At 46.6% G+C, this 22,695-nt stretch overlaps 1 long non-coding RNA gene across 1 annotated transcript; it reads right to left on the bottom strand.

Moving 5' to 3' along the window:
* Positions 1 to 267: 267 nt before the first annotated feature.
* LOC142047113 (uncharacterized) lies at positions 268 to 22,541 on the bottom strand. Its single transcript, XR_012656290.1, has 2 exons — positions 21,795 to 22,541; positions 268 to 2,035 (listed from the first exon to the last, which is right to left on the bottom strand). It is a non-coding gene; the product is annotated as an uncharacterized LOC142047113 (long non-coding RNA).
* Between the last annotated feature and the right edge of the window lie 154 nt (positions 22,542 to 22,695).

Here is a 22,695-nt window from a genome sequence, read left to right as displayed (position 1 = left end):
TCGACAACCTTTGTACAATATTAGCTGCAAATATCATACAGATCATTGTTGCAACCACTGTTATATAATATTTTAATCAGATAACTTTACAAGCAGTATGGAAAAAAACATTTGGTCAGTGGTCGTAGTTCACATGAGATATACATGCATATTGTGTGCCCAGAGCAGGTTCACAAAGTTCTGCTCTCCACAGTGGTATAAATGTTCTGTAACATGCACTCTACCATTCATACACCACAGGACCCTATTGATTTTTTTTCCACTCTCTCTCTCTCTCTCTCTGCTGGGGAGATAAAGCAGAATTTCATACAGAGAAATTGCTCAGTCTTGGTTCACGTTATAGGAAATAGCCGGCTGGCCTCATCCCCCACTATAGCAAGTACCCTCCACTTCTGGAGGGGGTGGAGATCATGTTGGTGAATAACTTCACAATCTACTGCACTCATCTGCCCTTTGCAAGAGAAAGGCCTTATTCAAAAAGGCAGAGCCAGGTCCACAGATCCTCAGTGTGGGATAGTCACCTGGCTGTAGAAGTAAGGGCAGAATCAGAGTTGATTGGACTGCTGATGAGAGACTAGCTCCCATATTTTGGAGCCCCTCCCTGTTTTCTGCATCCTGTAGTTATTGGCAGGGCAGTGGAATCCAGCACCTATCATGAGCAAGAGAATTTGTAACAGAACAAACAAAAAACCTTGAAGGGGTTCTTGGTCTCCTGCATGAAATTAATACAGCACCTTCATGTCATCCCCCCTCTGCTCTCCTCTCACTCACTGCTCAGATAACAAGTGAGGAAGATGGCGAAGAAAGACATAGACTGTGTCCCTCCAGAGGGTGCAGGAGTGGTTTGTGCCTTGTGCACTCCAGCCACCACATCCGCTGGGCCAGAAAGATTTCGCTTTGGCTGCCATACCCTGACCCAGGAGCTGGTTCCCCAGGAGTTCCTCACCAGCAATGGATCTGACAGCTCGGTCACAAATGTCATGAAGGATGGTGGAAAGATTGAGAGCCTTTTGGGCACCGGAGGCAATTACAGTAAAGGCCTGTGGTCCAATGTGGAGAAATCCTCCAGAGACAGAGCAAGGAGCAGCCCCTAACACCATTTTGCAGCATGGGTCTGATCGTTTCCTCTTCTTTCCCTCATCGGGCAATTTGGTTGGTCTCCTGCCCTTAGCTCCAAGGGAAGTCAGGAATTCTGCATGGAGGGGAGAAGGGACTCTTCCCCTGAGGAAGAAATTCTCTCTTGGCTAGGGAGCTCTCAGATTTGGTGCGAAGAGTGCCTTTATGTCAGAGGCCACCATCTTGTGAGCCCCAGGCACCAGCTGCAGTGTCCCCTTAAAGGCCTTGTACCCACTCTCAAAGGAGTAAAGATAAAGAGATGCCTGTTAGCAGAAGAGATTCTTAGGACTCAGGGTCCCAATCCCCATGTCCCCTAAGGAGTAAAATTAAAGGGAAAATGGGTTCAGGAAATTACCTCAGAAACTTAGGAGAAAACTGGCCTATTCTTCTGGAATAGTAGTTCCTCTGTCTTCTCTCCAGCAGGTGCCAGAGCTAAAAGCACTGCTGACCAGGTTTTTATACTTGGAAAGAAAAAACATTTAAAAAAAAAAAAAAAAGAGGTGTTTGTGTCTGGTTCTGCTTCATCATAACATTTATGTTCATCCTTGTCTTCATGGACATCACCAGTGAAAAAGAAGGCTAGGCAACCTGTTCAGTCTAGTTCCAAGAGCAGTTCCATCTGAAAAATGGGACAAGATCATATCAACAATTACCTCCCTGAGGAGGTGCCTGAGGACATTAGATAAGCACCTTCATGAGCATTCTAGGGATGATCATGTCCTGCATAGGGATAGTGCCTTGGACAAGAATGCATATGGGACTCTCCAGAGTTTCCTGCTGTCTCTCCCCCACCATTTTCTGATTTTTTTCTTTCCATACTGGATAGTGAATGTTCCATCACTTGTGTTGAGATCTCTGGTTTGGTGGATGGGTCCAGAGAAATTCCAGGGAGGGATGGCAATGGTGGAGCCAGAGAGGTCTGTTGGGAAACATGTGGAGCATTCTCTGAGACGTTGGTAGCCCAAGGAAAAAGGTCCTTCTCGGAATGAATTTTTTTTCTAGGGCTAAAGGCAATAAAATATGTGTAGGGAGAAGGAGTGTCCTCTCACAGACCCAGAGGAGGAGGGACCATTCACTGAGCCCTGGTAGGCGGAACCAGGCCACGTTCATCCCTCCCACTGGAAGTCAGTGGGTGGGACAGGAAGTATAAAAGGCGGGTCTGGGAGCTCAGTTGTGCTGCAGCTGCTGAAGGAGCCAGATGCCTCTTCCTGAGCTGGGAGACTGCCGCAGCCCCTGCAGAGTTGAAGAATGGTCAAATCTGCTGGAGCCACCCACTGACCAAGCCACAGAGGAGTTGTCGGGACTACTATGGGCCTTCTACCCTAAGACCCTCTAGGGATCTAGGTACACCCAGAGGGAGAGGTAGGAAGTAGCCCAGGGAAACTAGACAACACTAGACACCCCACCTGTGGGGTGGCAGTACTCCCCCTCCTTAGGCCAGGAGGTCTGCATCAGCCTACAATCTGCCAAGCTAGGACACTAGGCTCTGTGAATCCTGCCTGAGCCTCCTTGATTGTATCTGGGTGCTCCACCCCAGCCTGAGGATTTGTTGCCTGCCCTGACAAAAGGCTTTGGCTCCAAACTGTTTGTTGCTCGAACCTAAATACAGGCCCCGAGCTAGAGACTTGTTACCCTGCCCCACTAAGGGCTTGGACTCCTAATGGTGTTTGCTACTCTACCCTGACTGCAGGCCAGAGCCCCAGGCTGTGTGTTGCCATGCTTATTCCCCAACAGTGGGCAACACATAAGGCGGAGTGGACACCCATGGACCATGGGCAGCGGGGACCACCAACAACAACCCACTACAGTATGCTAGCCAACAACTGGCCCCATCCAAAATGGTTATGTTCTAATAGTGACAGACAATACGTTGGCAATGACATATATAAACCTTTGGGATGGAAGGGAGGAGGATGAGGTTAAGGCAGCTAAAAAAAAGGAAGCAACATGTCTCCACACACTACAATTTAGGGCCTGGCATATCAAGGGCACTGGCAATGCAAAGACCAACTGTCTGAGCAAAAAAAAGTAAAAAAAAAAAAATCAGGTGGAATGGACTCTTCAGGATGCATCCTTCTGAATGATCATCAAAAGTTTTGGAGCTCCAATTCTAGATCTTTTTGCATCCAAGGCAAACCTGGAAGATTCACAAATACTTTGCAAGAAAAAGGGAACCGGGAGCCCTAGGCATAGATGCCCTGTTGCTCAAGTGGCCAAAGGGCTTACTTTATGCTTTTCCTCCAATGCTCATCACCACCAGGATAATACAGAAGATCAGAAAGGAGGTCTGCCAAACTCATGAGCATGTCAGTGGATCCACTTTTATTCCCAAATCCAATGCCAGGTTTTTTATCCCAGTGGCTAGTTCTTCACAAAGATCCAAGCAAGTTAAATTTAGCAGCTTGGCATTTGAAAGGAGGTTTCTAGAATGAAAGGGTTACTCTTCTGGTGTCATTGAAACTTTGTTAGCATCTAGGAAAGGACAAACAAAACAGGACTTACTCAAGGATCTGGTCTAAATTCAAAGTCTGGTGTCGAGACAGACACATTTAGCATCATGTAACCAAAATATCTCATGTTCTGGAGTTTACAAGATTGTTCAATATCAGGTTGCAGGCCAATACCTTCAAAGTTCACATTTCTGCACTGTTTTCAGTTTTGAGTATATGCAGAAAATCTTCCATTTCCTACCAAAAGGGCATATGTTGCTTCATTAGAGCAGTTCAGCTATTCCGCCATTCTAAAGGTACATAGAGCTTGGTTTTGGGATTTGAACGTTGTGCTCAATGCCTTCATGCACATTCCCTTTGAACTCATGAAATCAGTTTCATTGTATTACCTGACTAGCCAAGTAACCTTTCTGAGTGCTATTACTTTGGCAAAAAGGGTGTCAGAGTTGGAAGCTTTGTCAGTTGATCCATCCTACTGCATCTTTCACAAAGAGAAGGTGGTTTTAAGAATGGATTGCACCTTTATTCGCAAAAGTAAATTCAGTTTTTCGCTGAACACGAGAGCTCATTGCCTTCTTTTTGTCTGCATCCTTCTCACCCAAAGCAGAAACCAGGGCATTTGTAGGGTGCAAGACAAGCCTGAATGCTTTATCTGAAAGGAACAGAGCATGAGCAAAACAGCCTTCCTGATCTTATTTCATCTGATGGACAAAAGAGGCGCTAAAGGCATCTACAGCATCAGTCTCCCAGTGGATATGGTGGTGCATTGCTGAGGTGTTTAGAGCAAAAAGGACTCAATCCTCCAGTGGGCACCAGAGCTCACTCAGTACAAGTGGCAGCAGCATCCTGGGCTGACAATGGGCAGAGCCCTTATGATGTCTGTAAAGCTGCAACTTGGTCATCCCTGCGTATATTTACCAAGTTTCACAAGACAGTCTTTGGCTAATGCAAGCTTTGGCAGGCGGGTCCTGCATGCTGTGGTAGTGCCTTCAACTAAGGGAATCCTTTTGCTCTGGGTACATATAATGGTGTGGCACCCACTTCTCACAAGTGCTCCTTCTAGCCAGGTGTGTCTGCAGTCTTTAAACAGTCCCAGTATCGGGCCATACCCCCAAGGCTTTCTCCCTGAAGGCAATGATTTCGCCTTCTCTGTGCCTCGCCCATCAGGAATGGCACTATGCAAGCCACTCAAGTCAACTCTTCCCATCCTGATGCCTTTGCCACCTGCTCAAGGGTCTGGAGGAAAGCCTTAGGTCATCATGTGGTCTGGCCTTTGCCAGGCCCAGAGGCAACCAACCACCAGTTCCAACACCAACTTAGTTCCCAGGTGTGGCATGAACCAACCACTCTGTATCCACACTGAGGATCTGTGGACCTAGCCCTGAGAGAGAATGGGAGAATTTGTGATTGTTTACCTGAATTTTTTCTCATCTTTTAAGGGTTAATTCCATAGATCTGGCCCAACCTGAAACAGGGAGATCTGTTCAATTTATGGCTGAAGTTCTGAGGTAGTTATATTTTTTTCTTGTTGTTCAGAATTTCTCTTGAGTATTTTTGCAGCATGAGGACATGAGATTTGGTTTTTCTTTCACAGTCTAGAGGGGCTGGCTTTGGAAGCATCTCAAAACAGACAGGATCTCCAGATGGTGGAGACTAGTCCCTTGTCAGCCATGCAATCAACTTTGATTCTGCCAGTACGGAGGTGGCACTCACCTCTTGGGACCTCTCCTTGGTGGAGTGTGTATGCGGCCTTTCTCTCCCTGTAGCCTCCTTGGGCTCAGGTCCTTAATTAGTCCCATAGTCTTTATATGATCTCAGCCCTGGTATTGAGCCATACTCCAGGGTGCCCTCCCTGGAGGCAATCTCTTGGCCTTTCTGGTCCCAGCTCTCCTACTGGGCCACTAAAGAGTTCAGTTCCCCTTCTGGGGTGTATTAAAGTCCTGGTCACTTCCCCAGTGGCCAGTGGAGGTACCCAGGACAACCCACTACTGTGGGTTCCAGCCCAGGAACCCTATAGATAGCAGCTGTCCACCATATCTCTTTATTTACACTGCTTCACTGCTATGAATCTCTAGGCCACTCCCCACAGCCCCAGCACATTCTTCACCCTTACCTCAGGGCCTTGTCCTGGTTGAATCCCAGCAGCCAACCCAGAGCGCCTTCTCACTCCCAACAATCTCTACCAGCACTGCTCTGTCTGAGGACCTGTAGCTCCTTCAGCCAGCCGGGCACCCCATCCATGGTCCTCCAGCTCCAGCAAGGAACTAAACTTGTTCTGGCCCTGCAGATCTTTTTGTACTAGCCTGCTGGGCCCTGATAGGCTGCAGGGGAGGCAGCCACTCTAGGTCACTTGGAGGACCCCACTCTGTCTTTTTCTAGGATGGGGTATGGTAAGACTGTCAGGCCCTCTGGAGGGCCTCAAAGGGTCTGGTACAGTCCATCACACTGTGCTATAGTAAAAACAGCTGAAATTGGACATGCAGGGGTATTTAAATTAGTACATTGAATATGCTCAGTAAAAATGTTGCTAAATTGTAAGATGCATAACTCAGGAGAGAAATTTCTTACAGAATTTCAGTGCATGTGCATGTAATAACCTCTCCTTCTCCCATGGGTTATCATCAGCATTTGAACTCAGAGCATTCAGCACTAAAAACCAGATTTTTAAAGGTATTTAATCTTTTAATTGACTTTGAATGGGACTTAGGCTCCTACAAGTGGGATTCACAACAGAGACTTAGGCTGAGCATTGTAGCATCTCACTTTTGATGCCTTACTGCCCAATGAAATTCACAACTCCAACTTAGGTGACAAGGATTGGTGTACAATGCATTGAGAGAGTTAACACCTAATATACTGTCTTCTGTGAAGCCCTGTTTTAAGTGTGGAAGCTAGCCAATAGGAAATGCCAAAGAGAGGGGCGAGGCCTAAGCCCCACCCTTCAAAGGGGGTATTAAATATTTACTGGGCCAGAGAAAGATTGACTCACTTTATAGCCCAGTGGTTAGGGCCTGAAGCTGGGATGAGGGACACCCAAGTTCCTACTCCACTGACAATTTAAGTACAGTATACTATACAAAATGGAACAGCTTCAACAGGAGAGAATGAGAGAGACCCACCCCACAGCTGGGAGACCGGAGCGCGCACACACACGCACACCCCCCCCCCAGGTTTTGCAGAAGAGAGAGGCAGGGAAATGCCTACTTTGTGAATCCCACTGGAGATAGGTGCCAAGCAGCTGGGTGGTGTCAGGACCACGCGGATGTGCACATCCCCACCAGCACACAGGTAGGCATCAAGGAGACCTTACCGGTGGAAACTTAGGCCTTACTCAGTTTAGGTGCTGACAGCATTAGGCAGTAGCTGAGCACGGGATTTGAGGATCTAAATTTTGAATTTAGACGCCATATGTGGAAATTAGGTGCCTATGTCCCTCTTGTGAATGACACCCCCGAAACACCTAAATCACTTCTGAATATGGGACTTAATGGTCTACGTCACTTAGGGGTTGCATTGCCTAAAAATATAGGCCCAGGGCCCCAATTCAACAAGGTACTTAAGCATGGGTCTAACTTGAAGCACATGACTGATCCCTCCCAGTGAAGTTATCAGGACTTGCTTAAAACTAGACATATGCTTAAGTACTTTGCTGAACCAGGACCTACAAACATGGGTCTTGACCACTTGAGCTACAGGAATCAGGGCTTTGGAGCTGTGCTCCGGCTCTGCTCCAGCTCCAGGCAAAAACCTGCAGCTCCACTGCTCCAGAACTGCTTCGCTCTCCAGCTCCAGAGTCCGCAACAAAGCCCTGTCAGGAATAACTCCTCTAGCAGTTATCTTGCCATCTTATGTGGACCAACCACTAGAAGGGGATATGAAACACACTAAGTCAGTGTGTTAAATGTGCACTACTTGTGAATTACACAGTTGAAGATGTGCTTAAGGTGACTTGCAAAAGAAATACAAAATGAGTTTATGCCCCTTTTCCTCCATTTTGATTTAGAAAGAAGCTCTGAAGTTTTTATTTTTTTCATCATGTTTTTACATCAGAAATTGAAATCTTGTCAATGCTTTTTTTTTTTCTGGAAGACTCTAATCAAACTGGGCAACTAGCGGTTTTATGACAGAACAGATACCAAACAAGTGAAATGTAACGAAGTGAGAAGTGAAATGATTAAGTCACTTGCTGAGCCCCCCTGTGGGTGCTCAGTACCTTTGAAAAGCACTAAACCTCTTGTGCCTCACTCTCCTACCTGTGAAATGTAGATCACACTTCCCACAGCAGTGTTGTGGTGATACTTTTATTAATGTCTGAGAGTCACTCAGATACTATGAAGATGGGGGTCATATGCTGACCGAGACAGAGGGTGAGCTAGAGCAGTGGTTCTCAAACTAGGGCCACCACTTGTTTAGGGAAAGCCCCTGGCAGGCCGGGCCGATTTGTTTACCTGTCACGTCTGCAGGTTCGGCTGATCATAGCTCCTGAACAAGCAGCAGCCCTAGTTTGAGAACCACTGATCTAGAGATAGAGGAGTTATCAAAAAGTCTTGCCTCCTGAGATTTTGGGGTTGTGATTTAGCCTTCGGCTCTGTCCATCAAGGAGATTCTAGGAGATGGTTGGGTACCTCAAAACATTATCTCCCCCTGCCTAGATGCTACCCCCAGTCCTTCCCCACAGGGACTTTAATGGCTCCCCGTCTGGCTGCTTCTAGCAGCTTCCCCCCAGCTTGTGTCTTCCCTTCTCCCCATTCTTCAGTCCTGGTAAGGAGAAGTTTGTACGCACTCTTCCACCAGGTAGCATCAGGCTGCAGCCACCACTGTGGAGCTGGCTAGGCAACAAATGAGAATGAGCTCTCCACAAAATGAGCACTTGAGACATAGGTGGCAGGTATAATAGGCTAGGGAATGCTTGGCCTACACTGGTGCAGCCACCACCAGATGTTTAGGCCATGGTGGCCCTGCCTGCATTCTCCATCTTTCTGTCCCTGCTCTGCCTCTTCCCTGAGGTCCCCACGGGCACCTGGCTGAGTCCCTCCTCTCCTCTATTCCAACCCCCTCTGTGGAGGTCCCCGCTGCTCACCATGTCCCAACTTTGTGAGGTGTCTCCCACTTGCCGTGTGCCTGTGGGCGTCGCCGGGGAAGGGGGTATGGAGAAGAGAAGGGATGTGGTGGGTGATGGAGTCCTTGCGGGGAAGAGGGTGGAGGAGAGGAGGGATGTGGTGGGCAGCAGCAAGCGGGGCTAAGGCTGAGGTGGAGCAGGGGTGGGGCCATGGGTGGAAGAGGTGGGGCCGCAGGTGGAAGAGGTGGGATAGGAAGCTAGCCTCCCCCCGGGGAAGCTTCACCTGCTGCCCATGACTTCAGAATTCTTCCTCTGATGTGCCAGGGGTGGGATTAGCCTTTGGTTCGGTTCTGAACATCATGCCCTCCCTCAGGGGACAGCTGAGACTCCTACTGGGCACTTGTGAACTTTCCCAGCTCCTGAACTCCTCCCTCTTGGAACAATGGAGAGCAGGGAGAAGCAGGGAAGGAAAGCAGATACTCATGCCATTTCATGGGGCTGCAAGCTAGGGATGAGTGTGATACATGGAGAAGTCTGAGTGAGGCTGTTGTCTTCCTCTTTTGCAGGGAATAGGGTCCGTTCCTTAATGGCAACGTGAAGAGGAGGAAAAGGCTAGAGAACGGGGTGAAAAGATAGCAGCAAGCAGCCATAAACTGAATCAAAGTAGCAGAAACATCCCAGGAAAGGGAAAAAACCTTTTTTATGAGGTGGTGGGTTGTTGTTTTTTTTAATCAAGTATCCGGGGAGTAAGGGAAGGCAAAACAGGGAATGAGAACAGAGTTTCCATAGGAAGAACCCAAATGCAGAAGAAAAGCACAGGAATTAATTGGAAATTCACCCTAAACTTGACCACCTGAGAAGAATTTCTAGAACATTATTGTAGGAAGGATGAGAATTGAAGGCAGCAAGAGAACGGCTGACTACTGCAGCCAGTTCAGCATTCAGCTCAGGTGACAGTTATAAAGCCACAGTTTAACCACTACCTCCACCAGCACTAGCAGCTCCTTCTGTCACATTGGTGACAAGTACCATCAGAACTTTACTTCACATTCTGAACTTGATAACCAGAAGGGCTGGGTGAGAAAAAAAGTGATCTATTGTTTTGGGAAGGAAAAACATGATTTTCTCTCTGAAGGAACCATGCCTGCAATATTATGGAACTTACTGCCCTTACCAATTCCAATAGATGAGGCCAAATTCATCCCCAAATAACTTCATTGATTCTAGGAATTCATCTGGTCTGCTGTGTTAATTAACAGAATTTTAAAGGCGAAGTGTTGCAGAGGTTAATGGTATAAACCGATTAATTTTACAACTGCATTAGCAAACTCTCATTGCACAAATCCTAGATTATATGCAATTCCAGAGCCTGTGTTTGGGGGTTAAAGTTAACAGTGGGTGCTTATTGTTTTAAAATTCAAATGTCCCTTCTCCAGTTTGGAGGGTCTTTTCTGGTTCCTGGCCTCTCCAAAGTGAGTTAATGATTGGGGTGCTTATAGCTGGGGCAAAAGCTGGTTGGGGAGCTACCCTAGAAGCTGGGAAATCTGGGTTCCAGGGCCGGCTCTAACCATTTCGCCGCCCCAAGCACGGCGGCATGCCGCGGGGGGCGCTTTGCTGCTCGCCGGTCCCGCGGCTCCGGTGGACCTCCCGCAGACATCAGTAAACAGGACTGAGATGTTCTTTCCATTCAGCTGGCTAGACCCTCTAATCATGACTATGCTTAACGTTAAGTCCCACTGACTTGAAGTTAAGTACATGCAATTGGGACCTTCACTCCTTGCTCACAGGATCTTTTATTTTCTTTAGAATTGTTTATAGTTACAATGCCACTCATGCTTGACCTCCCATGCACACATGTAAGGGAACAGACACAGATATCTTCTTTGGAGGGCTTGAGAGTTACAAAAATTAATATGAAACATTTTCAGCATTCAGAAAACAAAAGAATAGCTAAAAATTGAAAAACCTGCCTGCAGGGCTGGACGCCCAACCACAACAGCATAAGAACCAAAAAGAAAATCTAACAGTGAGTTGCAACTGAACGGTCTCATTCCACAGTGCCAAGATGGCCGAGGAGAAAGAAATATTATAACCAGTGAAAATGTTAGATTATTATAACAGATTTAAAAATGTCTATTTTAGTAACTCAGAGATTCAAGGAGAAGCATAGAGGTTTTTAAGAGACTATAGACATGACTGTTTAAGGATTTTGTTTTTAATGTAATACTTATCTAGTCAGTGTCCATGTCACTATTTCTAGCCCTGGCTCTCTCTGTTTCTAGTTAGTCCAGCATAGGCTGCTCTTTTGTTTCTGATCTCACTCATGATGATCATCCATTCATGCCTTGATGTTGTAGCTATGCAACTAGGAAGAGATTATATGGCTCAGAAGATTGGTAGAAAGACACAGCTCATGGTTACTTGTTTGACTCCATCCCTGAGTGGTAGGGATCAAAAGTTACTATCTGACTCTTTGATGAGAGCCTACATGAAATCAAACGCACAGGTGTCATGTGTATATCACTCACAAAACTACCACTGTAATCTTCGCTGTTGTTGGTGCTCTTGATGGAGAGGCCAACAAGTGAATGGAACTTTCCTTTCACTGCTAAAAGTGGTAATCTTCAGGGCACAGTTGAGGAGCGCTGGCAGGACACTCTAGGAGAATCTTGCATTACTGCTATATATGCTGTAACTGCTCTGTGTATAGAAAACTTCATTCTCCAGGCCTCTCAAACAGACCAGTGCTTTTCACAAGCATTAAATTTGCTTAAATAATTTAATGATTGGTTTTCCTTACTACAACAATGCTTTATTGACAAGTTCAATAAGCGCAAAGCTTGACACATTAGGAATTTTTTTAATACTGTAGGTAAAATATGGCTTGCTTGATATCTTTATAATAGCTGTAAAATGATCTGCTGGGTATGCTTTCATCTAAAACTAGTCACTTTGTGGTTAAAAAATGCAAGTCTACTATGAGTCACAGAATTTTGCCTCTTGAGCCTTGAAAGGCATAATTTAGCCCATTAGAGCTATTTTAGCAGTTAAAACGAGTGGCCAGAAATATTTTTCCTGTCGTTTGACACACTTCTGGGGTATTTCCATTTTCTGTTATGGGCTGCTCGCACCACTTTCTTGCAAAGTTCCATATCATCTCCACTCCCCACCATTTCTGAGTGTTGATGAATAAGGGCTTGACTCTGCTCTCATTGAAGTCAATGGCAGAACTCCCAATGAGTTCAGTGGTGAAGGATCAGCCCCCTAAATCCCTTGACAAGGCAGCTGTGTATTTGCACAGCTTAAAAATCTACCTGTCCACTCCAATGCCCATTTTTAGGTGTGCAGGTAGAACCCAATGTAAAAACTCTGGATCTATGTTCATATACACACAAAGATTAACTAATCGGCACTCAAGAACAACCCTATAACAAGAAGTTATAGTGCAGGTATAATAGAGGCTACGTCTTCGCTACCCGCCAATTTCTCGGGGATCGATATATCATGTCTCATCTAGACGCGATATATCGATCCCCGAACACGCTCCTGTCGACTCCGGAACTCCACCAATGCGAACGGCAGTAGCGGAGTCAACAGGGGAAGCCGCGAACATCGATCTCGCGCCGTGAGGACGGTAGGTAAATCGATCTAAGATACTTCAACTTCAGCTACGTTATACACGTAGCTGAAGTTGCGTATCTTAGCTCGATCCCCTCCCCTAGTGTAGACCAGCCCAGAGAGTTAAAAACAGCAAAGGGTATTTGTTTCAAGCTACTAGGGTTTATAGACTGACTTTAACATCATGCTCATCTAGTCTAACCTCCTGCTCATTTATAATACAACAGTGATCATAACTCCTCAAGATTGTCCTTTCCCATGACTCATTCTTTTTTCAGTAATGCGTAAGATGTGATGCAAAGACAAAGGGATAAACACAACACTGGGGCGGATGGGAGCAATTTCTTTTGACAGAGCTGCCCCTGCTTATACCAGCAGCAAATTCAGGTTAAAGGTTGTAAACTTTTTAGGGCAGAGAGATTGTCTTTCTATATGTCAGTAGGACACCTAGCATATAGCCCCCACCCTAACTGAGGTCTTTAAGAGCTATACAAATAATTAGTAATTGTGGTAAGTGTAAGAGGACATCAGCAAGTCCTCCCGCTGCTAGCTTAACCTGAACCTGAGGGCAGTGATGAGCTGCCAAAATCTTAACAGGTTCCCTATAAAAAGTTCTGATTTAAGGGATGTGCCACAGTAGGAATTTTTTGTACCTTTCTCCATAAGAAGTGGCAATGCATTGAGTCACTGAAAGCCACACTTAACAATAAAAAAAGTCCGTATTTTCCCAGGAATTTTAAATTTTAAAAATTCCTCCCGGATGGCGATTTAAGAACTAAAAAGCCTGACATGTCCGGGAAAACATGGATGTATGTTAATCTCACCTAAAGTTTTTTTTAAAAAGATGGGCCTGAACTAGAAATGAGCTCCATTTCACATGTGTGGGTCCCTGCCAATCCCTGGGGGTGTGCTAGCGTGACCAGATGTCCTGATTTTATAGGGACAGTCCCGATTTCTGGGTCTTTGTCTTATATAGGCTCCTAGTAACCCCCACCTCGTTCTGTGCCAATTTTTCACACTTGCTGTCTGGTCACCCTAGGATGTGCACGTGTGGGTCCCAGCTGCTCCCTGTCCCCCTCATTGAAGCAGATGTGCAGGGTTACTGCCCTAGGAACTGCAGGGCACCAGTGAACGTGGGGCTGACTGCAGACAGGGGCATGGGGTAGGGCTAGCTGGAGGCAGGGGGTTCAGAGCTGACTGCAGGCAGGGCAGGGCAGGGCAGGAAGTGTGGAGCTGGCTGGCTTTGGGCAGGGCCGAAGGGTGGTGTGGTAGGGGTTGACTGGAGAGAGATGAATGTGGGGCTGGCTGGCTGGCTTCGGGCAGGGGTGTGTGTCAGGGGCTGGCTGGAGACAGGGCAGAGGGTGCGGGGCTGGCTGCAGACAGGGGCATGGGGTAGGGCTAGCTGGAGGCAGGGGGTTCAGAGCTGACTGCAGGCAGGGCAGGGCAGGGCAGGAAGTGTGGAGCTGGCTGGCTTTGGGCAGGGCCGAAGGGTGGTGTGGTAGGGGTTGACTGGAGAGAGATGAATGTGGGGCTGGCTGGCTGGCTTCGGGCAGGGGTGTGTGTCAGGGGCTGGCTGGAGACAGGGCAGAGGGTGCAGCAGGGGCTGGCTGCAGGTAGGCCAGGGGGCAGGGCTGGTGTAGGCAGGGCAGGGGGTACGGCAGGGGCTGGTTGCGGGCAGGGGGTACAGGGCTGGCTGGAGACAGGGGCTGACTGCAGACAGGGTGGTGGGTACTCACGGGGAGAGCAGCTTGGAGCAGCCCGAGCAGCAGGACACAGCCCAGGCCCAGCAGAGCAGCCAAGGACCCACAAGGCAGCAACGGGAGCCTCACGGCCGGGGTCGGGGTCACACCAGCAGCAACAGGGCCCGTGCCCAGGGCCAGGCAGCGGCCCACATGGATTCTGCAGTGCAGTGCCCCTGGCGGCCAGAGGAGGAATTACATCTCTTCCCAGCCAGAGCCCATCAAAGCCGCAGTGCCCTCTCGCAGGGAAACAGGTTAACAACCGGTTCTAAAACTGCTTCAAAATTTAACAACCAGTTCACATGAACCAGCACGAACTGGCTCCAGCTCACCACTGCCTGAGGGGAAGGAGAAACAGCAAACATTCCAGCATGTTACCTGGCAACCTGCCACTGGATTAGAAATGGGCATTAATCACAAATGGACATGTGGGGTTAAACCTAGAGACCCAATGTAAACCCTATCCTGGGTAAATCCTTGAAGCATTGTATCTGACTCAGACAGAGATCTGAAAGTTCTGTCCTTTTTAGAAGTTTGGCAACATTTGTACGGTGTGTCATACCGAAGGGTTCTGAATTTGATTTGACTCACAGGGTGTTTGTACGCAGTGTTGTTGTAGACATATTGGTCCTGGGGTATTAGGGAAATGGGTTCTAACAACTTCTGTTGGAGAGGGACAAGCTTTTGATCATGTGACAAAATGGCCAGTGTTGGTATGGGGAGGAGTCCCATGATTTTCTTGGCAGGGGGATGAGAAGACCATCCCTTGCTCTGCTTTTGGGGCACCAAGGACTCCAGGAAGGTGGTAGAGGAGGGAAAGGGTCTGGGTTTGCTCCTCACTCTGAGCCCCAACCCCTCTCAACCTCTGTGGGTTTCTTACCCTCTTCCCCCTTGGTAGGGTTCCTCTCCCAGTGTCAAGGACTAAGAGGGAATCTTCCTGCTGTGCAAGGGCAGGGTCTCCCTTCCTCCAGATCTCTAGTCTTTCAAGTCTCAGCAACACACCTCCAAACTCCAATCTTCTCTCTTTCTTCACTCTACCCTGTCTAGCTGAAGCAGGGTTTTTTATTAGGTCCCTGAGAGGGCATTAATTGGCTACAGATGCTCCAATTAACCTGTAGTAACCTTCCCTAGACTACAGGGAACCATGCCTTAATTACCTAGGGCTTATATATCTCCCCTGAACACTCTCCCACTGCTCCATCACAATGTACAGAAAGCTCTTCTTCAGGTCTGGAAAAGGTACAGTATCACCGCTAAATAGAAGATTAAAGGGACAGTTTAGCACAAGTAGTTAGCACATAAAAAATGGCCACACTGGGTCAGACCAAAGGTCAGTCTAGCTCAGTATCTTGTCTTCTGACAGCGGCCAATGCCAAGTGCCCCAGAGGAAATTAACAGAACAGGTAATCATCAAATGATCCATTCCTTGTTGCCCATTCCCAGCTTCTGGCAAACGGTAACTAGGAGACACCATCCATGTCCATCCTGGCTAATTGCCATTGATAGACCTTCCTCCATGGACTTATCTAGTTTTTTTTTTAACCCTGGCATAGTCTTGGCCTTCACAACATCCTCTGGCAAAGAGTTCCACAGGTTGACTGTGCACTGTATGAGAAAATACTTCCTTTTTTTATTTTAAATCTGCTGCCTATTAATTTCATTTGGTGACCCCTAATTCTTGTGTTATGAGGAGTAAATAACACTTCCTTATTTACTTTCTCCACATGATTTTATAGACCTCTATCATATCTCCCCTTAGTCACCCCTTTTCCAAGCTGAAAAATCCCAATCTTATTAACCTCTCCTCATATGCTAGCCGTTCCATACAGCTAATAATAATTGTTTCCCTTTTCTGAACCTTTTCCAATTCCAATATATCTTTTTACTACTGCATGTAGTATTCAAGATGTGGGTGTACCATGGACTTATATAGAGGCAATATGATATTTTCTGTATTACTATCTATCCCTTTCTTAATGATTCTCAACATTTTGTTCACTTTTTTGAATGCCGCTGCACATTGAGTGGATGTTTTCAGAGAACTATCCACAATGACTCCAAGATCTCTTTCTTGAATGGTAGCAGCTAAGTTAGACCCCATTGTTTTATATGTATAGTTGGGATTATGTTTTCCAATGTGCATTAGTTTGCATTTATCAACATTGAATTTCATCTGCCATTTTGTTGCCAAGACACCCAGTTTTGAGAGATCCTTTTGTAGCTCTTTGCAGTCTGCTTTGGACTTAACAATCTTGAGTAGTTTTGTATCATCGGCAAATTTTGCCACCTCACTGTTTACCCCTTCTTCCAGATCATTTATGAATATATTGAACTGGGCCCCATACAGACCCCTGGGGGACACTACTATTTACCTCCCTCCATTCTGAAAACTGACCATTTATTCATACCCACCGTTTCCTATCTTTTAACTAGTTACCAGTCCATAAAAGGACCTTCCCTGTTATCCCACAACAGCTTACTTTGCTTAAGAGCCTTTGGTGAGGGACCTTGTCAAAGGCTTTCTGAAAATCTAAGTACACTATATCCACTGGATCCCCTTTGTCCACATGTTTGTTGAACCCCTCAAAGAATTCTAGATTGGTGAGGCATGATTTCCCTTTACAAAAAACATGCTGACTTCTCCCTAACAAATTATGCTCATCTATGTGTCTGACAGTTTTGTTCTTTACTATAGTTTCAACCAGTTTACCTGGTACTGAAGTCAGGCTTGCCCGCCTGTAATTGACAGGATCACCTCTAAAGGCCCTTTTTATAAAATCTAGCATCACATGACTATCCTCCAGTCCATTTGGTACTCTAGAAAGCTAAGGGCCTACAGATTAGCTAGTTCTGCATTTAACATTTGAGTTCCTTCAAATTTTTGGGTGAATACCATCTGATCTGGTGAGTTTATTACTGTTTCGTATCAATTTATTTCCAAACACACGTCTCTAATGACACTCAATTCGATAGGTGCTGACTGCTAGTGCGCGTGCTCCGTGGCTGTTCGTGCCGAAGACTGACCTGGGCACGAATTCTTCCCGGATGATCCCCGTACCCACAGGGGACGAAAATGGCTCACTGCGAGCAGCTATCCGCCGCCCCAGAGCCTCACCTGCGCGGCCTACCCCTTCCCCTAAACATGCGGTCCCGTGACTTCTCCACTCGGCTACCTCCATGGTTGCTTGTCCGCAGATCTCTGGGAAAACCCACTGCTGGTTTGTTATGGGGCTTCTGAAATTGTATGGGGCAGCAGCACGGGGGGGGGGGGCGGTGGTGGGGGGGGGGGGGGGGGGGCAGAGTGGGAACACAGTGCACTTGGGGACGAGGTGGGGCTGGGGTGGAGACTTTGGGGAAGGGATTGGAATGGGGCAGGGCAGGGGCATGAAGGGGTGGGGCAGAGGTGGAGTCAGGGCAGGGTCAGATGTGTCGAGCACCCACCAGCACTGAGAAAAGTTGGTGCTATGCTTTAATCTGGGACAGTTCCTCAGATTTGTCACCTAAAAAGAATGGCTCAGGCTTGGAAATCTCCCTCACATCCTCAGCCATGAAGACCAATGCAAAGAATTCATTTAGTTTCTCTGCAATGACCTTATTGTCCTTGAGTGCTCCTTTAGTATCTCAATCATCCAGAGGCCGCACTGGTTGGTTAGCAGGGTTCCTGCTTCTGATGTACTTAATTTTTTTTTGCTGTTACTTTTTGAGTCTTTGGCTAGGTGTTATTCAAATTCTTTTTTTTGCCTTCTTAATTATATTTTTACATTTCATTTGCCAGAGTTTATGCTCTTTTCTATTTTCCTCATTAAAGGATTTAACTTCCACTTTTTACAGGATGCCTTTCTGCCTCTCACTGCTTCTTTTACTTTGTTGTTTAGCCACAGTGACACTTTTTTTGGTTCTCTTATGTTTTTTTAATTTGGGGTATTCATTTAAGTTGAGCCTCTATTATTGGGTCTTTAAAAAATTTCCATGCAGCTTGTAGGGATTTCACTTTTTCACTGTACCTTTTAATTTTTGTTTAACCTCCTCATTTTTGTGTAGTCCCCCTTTTTGAAATTAAATGCTAGTGTTGGGCTGCTGTGTTTTCCCCGCCACAGAGATGTTAAATTTAATTATATTGTGGTCACTATTACCAAGCAGTCCAGCTCTATTCACCTCTTGGATCTGATCCTGTGCTCCACTTAGGACTAAATTAAGAATTGCCTCACCTCCTCTGGGTTCCAGGACTAGTTGCTCCAAGAAGTAGTCATTTCACATGTCAAAGAAACTACATCCCGTTCTGAGGTGACATGTACCCAATCAATATGGGGATACTGAAATCCATTATTATTTTTTATTTTAACAGCCTCTCTAATCTCCCTGCACATTTCATAGTCACTATCAACATCCTGGTCAGGTGGGCAGTAAAATATCCCTACTGCTGTATTTTTATTATTAGAGCATGGAATTACTATCCATAGAGAGTCTATGGTACTGTTTGGTTCATTTAAGATTTTTACTTCATTTGATTCTAGACTTTCTTTCACATATAGTGCCACTCCCCCACCAGCACAACCAGTTCTGTCCTTCTGATATATGTTGTACCCTGATATTACTGTGTTCCACTGATTATCCTCATTCCACCAAGATGCCTATTATATCAATATCCTCATTTAATACAAGACACTCTAGTTCATGCATCTTATTTAGACTTCTAGCATTGGTATATAAGCATTTAAAAAACTTGTCACTTTTTAGCTGTCTGCCATTACATGATTTAAATGAAAGGGACTTTTTCATTTGACTGTTTCTCATCAGATTCTACCTCTATTTTATCATTGTCCATCCTCTCCTCCTTACTAGAACATAGAGAATCTCCATTAATAGATCCTCCCCTAAGGGATGTCTCTGTTCGAAGCATGTGCTCCTCTGCACCTGTCGGTTTCCCCCCCAGCCCTCTAATTTAAAAACTGCTCTATAACCTTTTTAAGTGCCAGCAACCTGGTTCCATTTTGATTTAGGTGGAGCCCATCCCTATAGGCTCCCCCTTTTTCCAAAAGTTTCTCCAGTTCCCAATAAATCTAAACCCCTCCTCCCTATATCATCTACATACACATATTCTAAGGGACCATTCAAGGGGAAGTGGCCTAACACTCTTGTAGTTGTAGGACAAAAAAGGGGGTTAGTAGGTACAGATTGTTGTAATAAACCATAAACCCAGTATCTTTATTAAGACCATGATTTTAGGTGTCTAGCAAAGTTATGAATTTAAGATTCCAGGCTCATCTTTTAAAAGTGTTGTGCAGGTTTCCTTTGAGGATGAGGCCTGATAGGTCAGACATAGTGTGATCACTTTGTGATAAGTGTTCACCCATATGTAATATGGTAAGTTTTGTCTTTTAGAATTTTCCTGTGAGTTCATTCAAGAGCATAATGATTGGTTTCACCCACATAGGTGTTATAGGGGCATTTAATGCACTCGATGAGGTACACCACATGTCGAGATTGGCATGTGTAGGACCCATGGATCTTGAAAGGTGTGTTGATGGGGGTGTTGATTGGTCTAGCAGAGTATATACATCTGCAGGTTTTGCATCTGTTCTGGCAGGGTCTGTGTGGAGCTTGCTTCTGATGAGCTTGGAGATGTGGGGGAGGGGGTGGTTTGAAGGCCAGAAGAAGGGGTTCAGGATAGGAACGTAAATATTGTTTAAAAAGTTAACTATTTAAACAATTAAAATTGAATCAGTTAACCAATACAAGAGAAGGACTGGAGCTGGCAGGGGCTACTCTGAGGCATGGGGCTGGGATTGCTCTAGCCAGCTGGCGCAGTGTGGCTGGGGGCTAACAGTTAGGGTGGGTTGTAGTTGTTATACCCCATCCTGCAAGGGTGCTGAATATTTAACCTGGATTGTATTAGGCAGAATGTGACTAAGGAAGTTTCCACATTGTTTTGTCCAACCCTCCCAGTTTTGTCAGCAAGAGTAGATTACATGACAATGATTCATCTACCAGCTCACTTGAACTAATGAGCCATTTCCTCAGCTTTAGGTCTCCAGATGGCTTGCAATTGTTACATAGGAGGAGAATCCTTACAAGGGAAGTGTCTTCCTCAGGAAGCACCATGGTGGCTCCCTTACAGAAGCACACCACTAGAGTAAGTAGTGATAGAACTGCATGCTCCTAACCAGAAATCATAAAAAATCAAGTGGTAAGATCAATAAAGTAATTTTTCTTTTCCTTATGCAAACGTAGTGACTCATATGTATTATACTTCAAATGGGTAATAAGTCATGAATTCCACTGTTAGTGGTGGAAGTGCTGGGATCACAGAAAATAACTGTTGCTTCACAATCAGGTTAAAAAAAAAAAATCAGATACTTCCAGCTGGGTAGCTGGCTAAATAGCTGGAATTGCTGTTTTTATTTCCACACAGCAGATGACAAAGCTGAGAAAATGCCTGGTGGTAGCTATTCTTCTCTGAAGCTGCTGTTGATAAATTGTCCATGCTATAATTTAAACTATAGCAGCACTTTCTACATGACTTTCTCTGCCTTGTGTTAATTGGCTGTTTGTTCCCTATCTTTCACTCTTCAGCTCAGCTCCACTCTCCCCTCACCTATCCCATTCCCCACCTGATTCCTCTTTCATTTAGCTTATCCCCTCTTAAGTAAATCCATACCACTCCAAAAAAACATAGAACATGATCCTTGCTGCCATCACCTTGTTCACTCTCCCTGTGTCCTATCCCTTCCCTCCCCTCCCAGTGTATCTTATCTATTTAGATTGTTAGCTCTGCAGGGGCAGGAATTGACTACTCTGTGTACAATACCACCAGCCCTAAGGCACTGCTGTAATAAACAAGATGATGATGAATTACTGTTCAAAAATAAAGAACTACGGTTGAAAACAATTTGCCAGAAGACTGTGTGCCACATGGCTTTGTCTGTGTATTCAACAGTTCAAACTTTGCTATGAACTGGTCCCTTCAGGTACTCACATGCTTTATTTTTCCAATGTGTTTAACTATACTGAGTGTGCATGCAACTCATTTTAAACTATTTTCAAATACTGTTACATGGCACACTATGAACAAGGCATCAAACGTACATCAAAGAGGGCAAGCAACGGACAGGCAGGAAAAGGAGAGGGACAGAAAATAGGAACAACCATAAGATGCATTCTTCCAGATACTTTCACATTTTTCCAGCTGAGTGGCAAGAAATTATGCTAAGTCAAAGAAAAGGTAGCTCCTCAGCCTGGTCTGTATGATGACAGGCTGCAGGATGCCCTATTCCTGCTTCTCCCACTGCAGGGTTACCTACAACCATGGGGAATAAAGAACAAGTATTATTAAATCCTTTGGCACAGAAATTTAAAAGTGAACCTCCTCCCACCCCGTTCCCAACTATGCCTCAAGTCCTTTCAGTACTGCCTGTAGAGCAGAAAGTCTAGACTTTCACAGGACCAGCCTTTGTGGAGAGGCTCATTACTCCTAGAGACCTCCAACTTCTCCTTTCAAAGAAAGTCCATGAGAGGATCTATTTCCTTTGTCACTGCTGAGGCTATCATGTTGTGGGTCACCAAGCAGGAAAGCAGAGCCAAAGGCTTACCATTCTGAGCCCTTAACACAGAGGTGGGCAAAATTTTTGGCCTAAGGACCACAGCTGGATATGGAAATTATATGGCAGGCCATGAATACTCACAAAATTGGGGGTTGGGGTGTGGGACTCCAGCTGGGAGTGTGGACTCTGGGGATGGAGTTGGGGTGGAGAAGGGTGCTCTGGGCTAGGACTGAGGGGTTTGGAGAGGGATCAGGCTCTGGGCAATGCTTACCTCAAGCAGCTCCAAGAAACAGTGGCATGTCCTCCCTCCAGCTCCTGTGCAGAGGTTCGGTCAGACTACCTTGGGCACTGCCCTGTCCACAGGCAATGTCACTACAGCTCCCACTGGCTGCAGCTCACAGCCAATAGGAGCTGCAGGGGCAGCAGTTGGGATGGGGCAGTGTGCAGAGCCCCCTGGCTGCCCCTACATGTAGGAGCCAGAGGCGGAACATACCGCTATTTCCAGGGGGCCAGGATGAGTGCGGCAAGACCCTGACCCTGCTCCCCAGACTCCACTTCCCAGTGGGAGCTTGAGGCCTGGAATAAAACATCTGGAGAACTGATGTGGCCCCCAGACTGTAGTTTGTCCACCTCTGCCTTAAGGGGTAGGCCAAAGTGCACCTGACTTTGCCCACAGATGCCTCCGAGCACAAGCCCTGGCAGGAGCTGGGGAAGGAACCCTAGTGTGTGCAGGCACTTGCTCAGGGAGCTAGAACTGGGGCATGGCCTCCAGTCCAAGAGCGAGGAGCACAGGGCCCCCTGAAAAGGAGAGTGGGGGCAGTGCAGAGGAGGGCAAGGAAGGCAGGGTGGGCACAGGCCTAGCCTGGAGACAAGGGGGATGGGGTCCCCTGGAGGGGAAAGGGAGGCGAGGGAGCAGCATGGGTGGGCAGGGCCCAGGCCAGAGAAAAGCAGGGGAAGGGGTCCCCTGGAGAGGGAAAGGGAGGGGTCATGGGCCCAGGTCAGAGAGGCAGGGACAGGGTCCCCTGGAGGGGAAAGGGAGACAGGGGAGCAACGGGGGGGTATTAGGCCCAGGCCGGAGAGAGGCGGGGAGAGCATTCCCTGGAGGGAAAAGGGAGGCAGGGGAACAGCGAGGGGGGAGTCATGGGCCCAGGCCGGACAGAGGTGGGGAGCAG

This window comes from Chelonoidis abingdonii, chromosome 7 (genome assembly GCF_003597395.2).
Source record: "Chelonoidis abingdonii isolate Lonesome George chromosome 7, CheloAbing_2.0, whole genome shotgun sequence".
In the NCBI taxonomy this organism is placed as follows: domain Eukaryota; kingdom Metazoa; phylum Chordata; order Testudines; family Testudinidae; genus Chelonoidis; species Chelonoidis abingdonii.
This window is presented reverse-complemented; position numbering and strand designations above follow the sequence as displayed.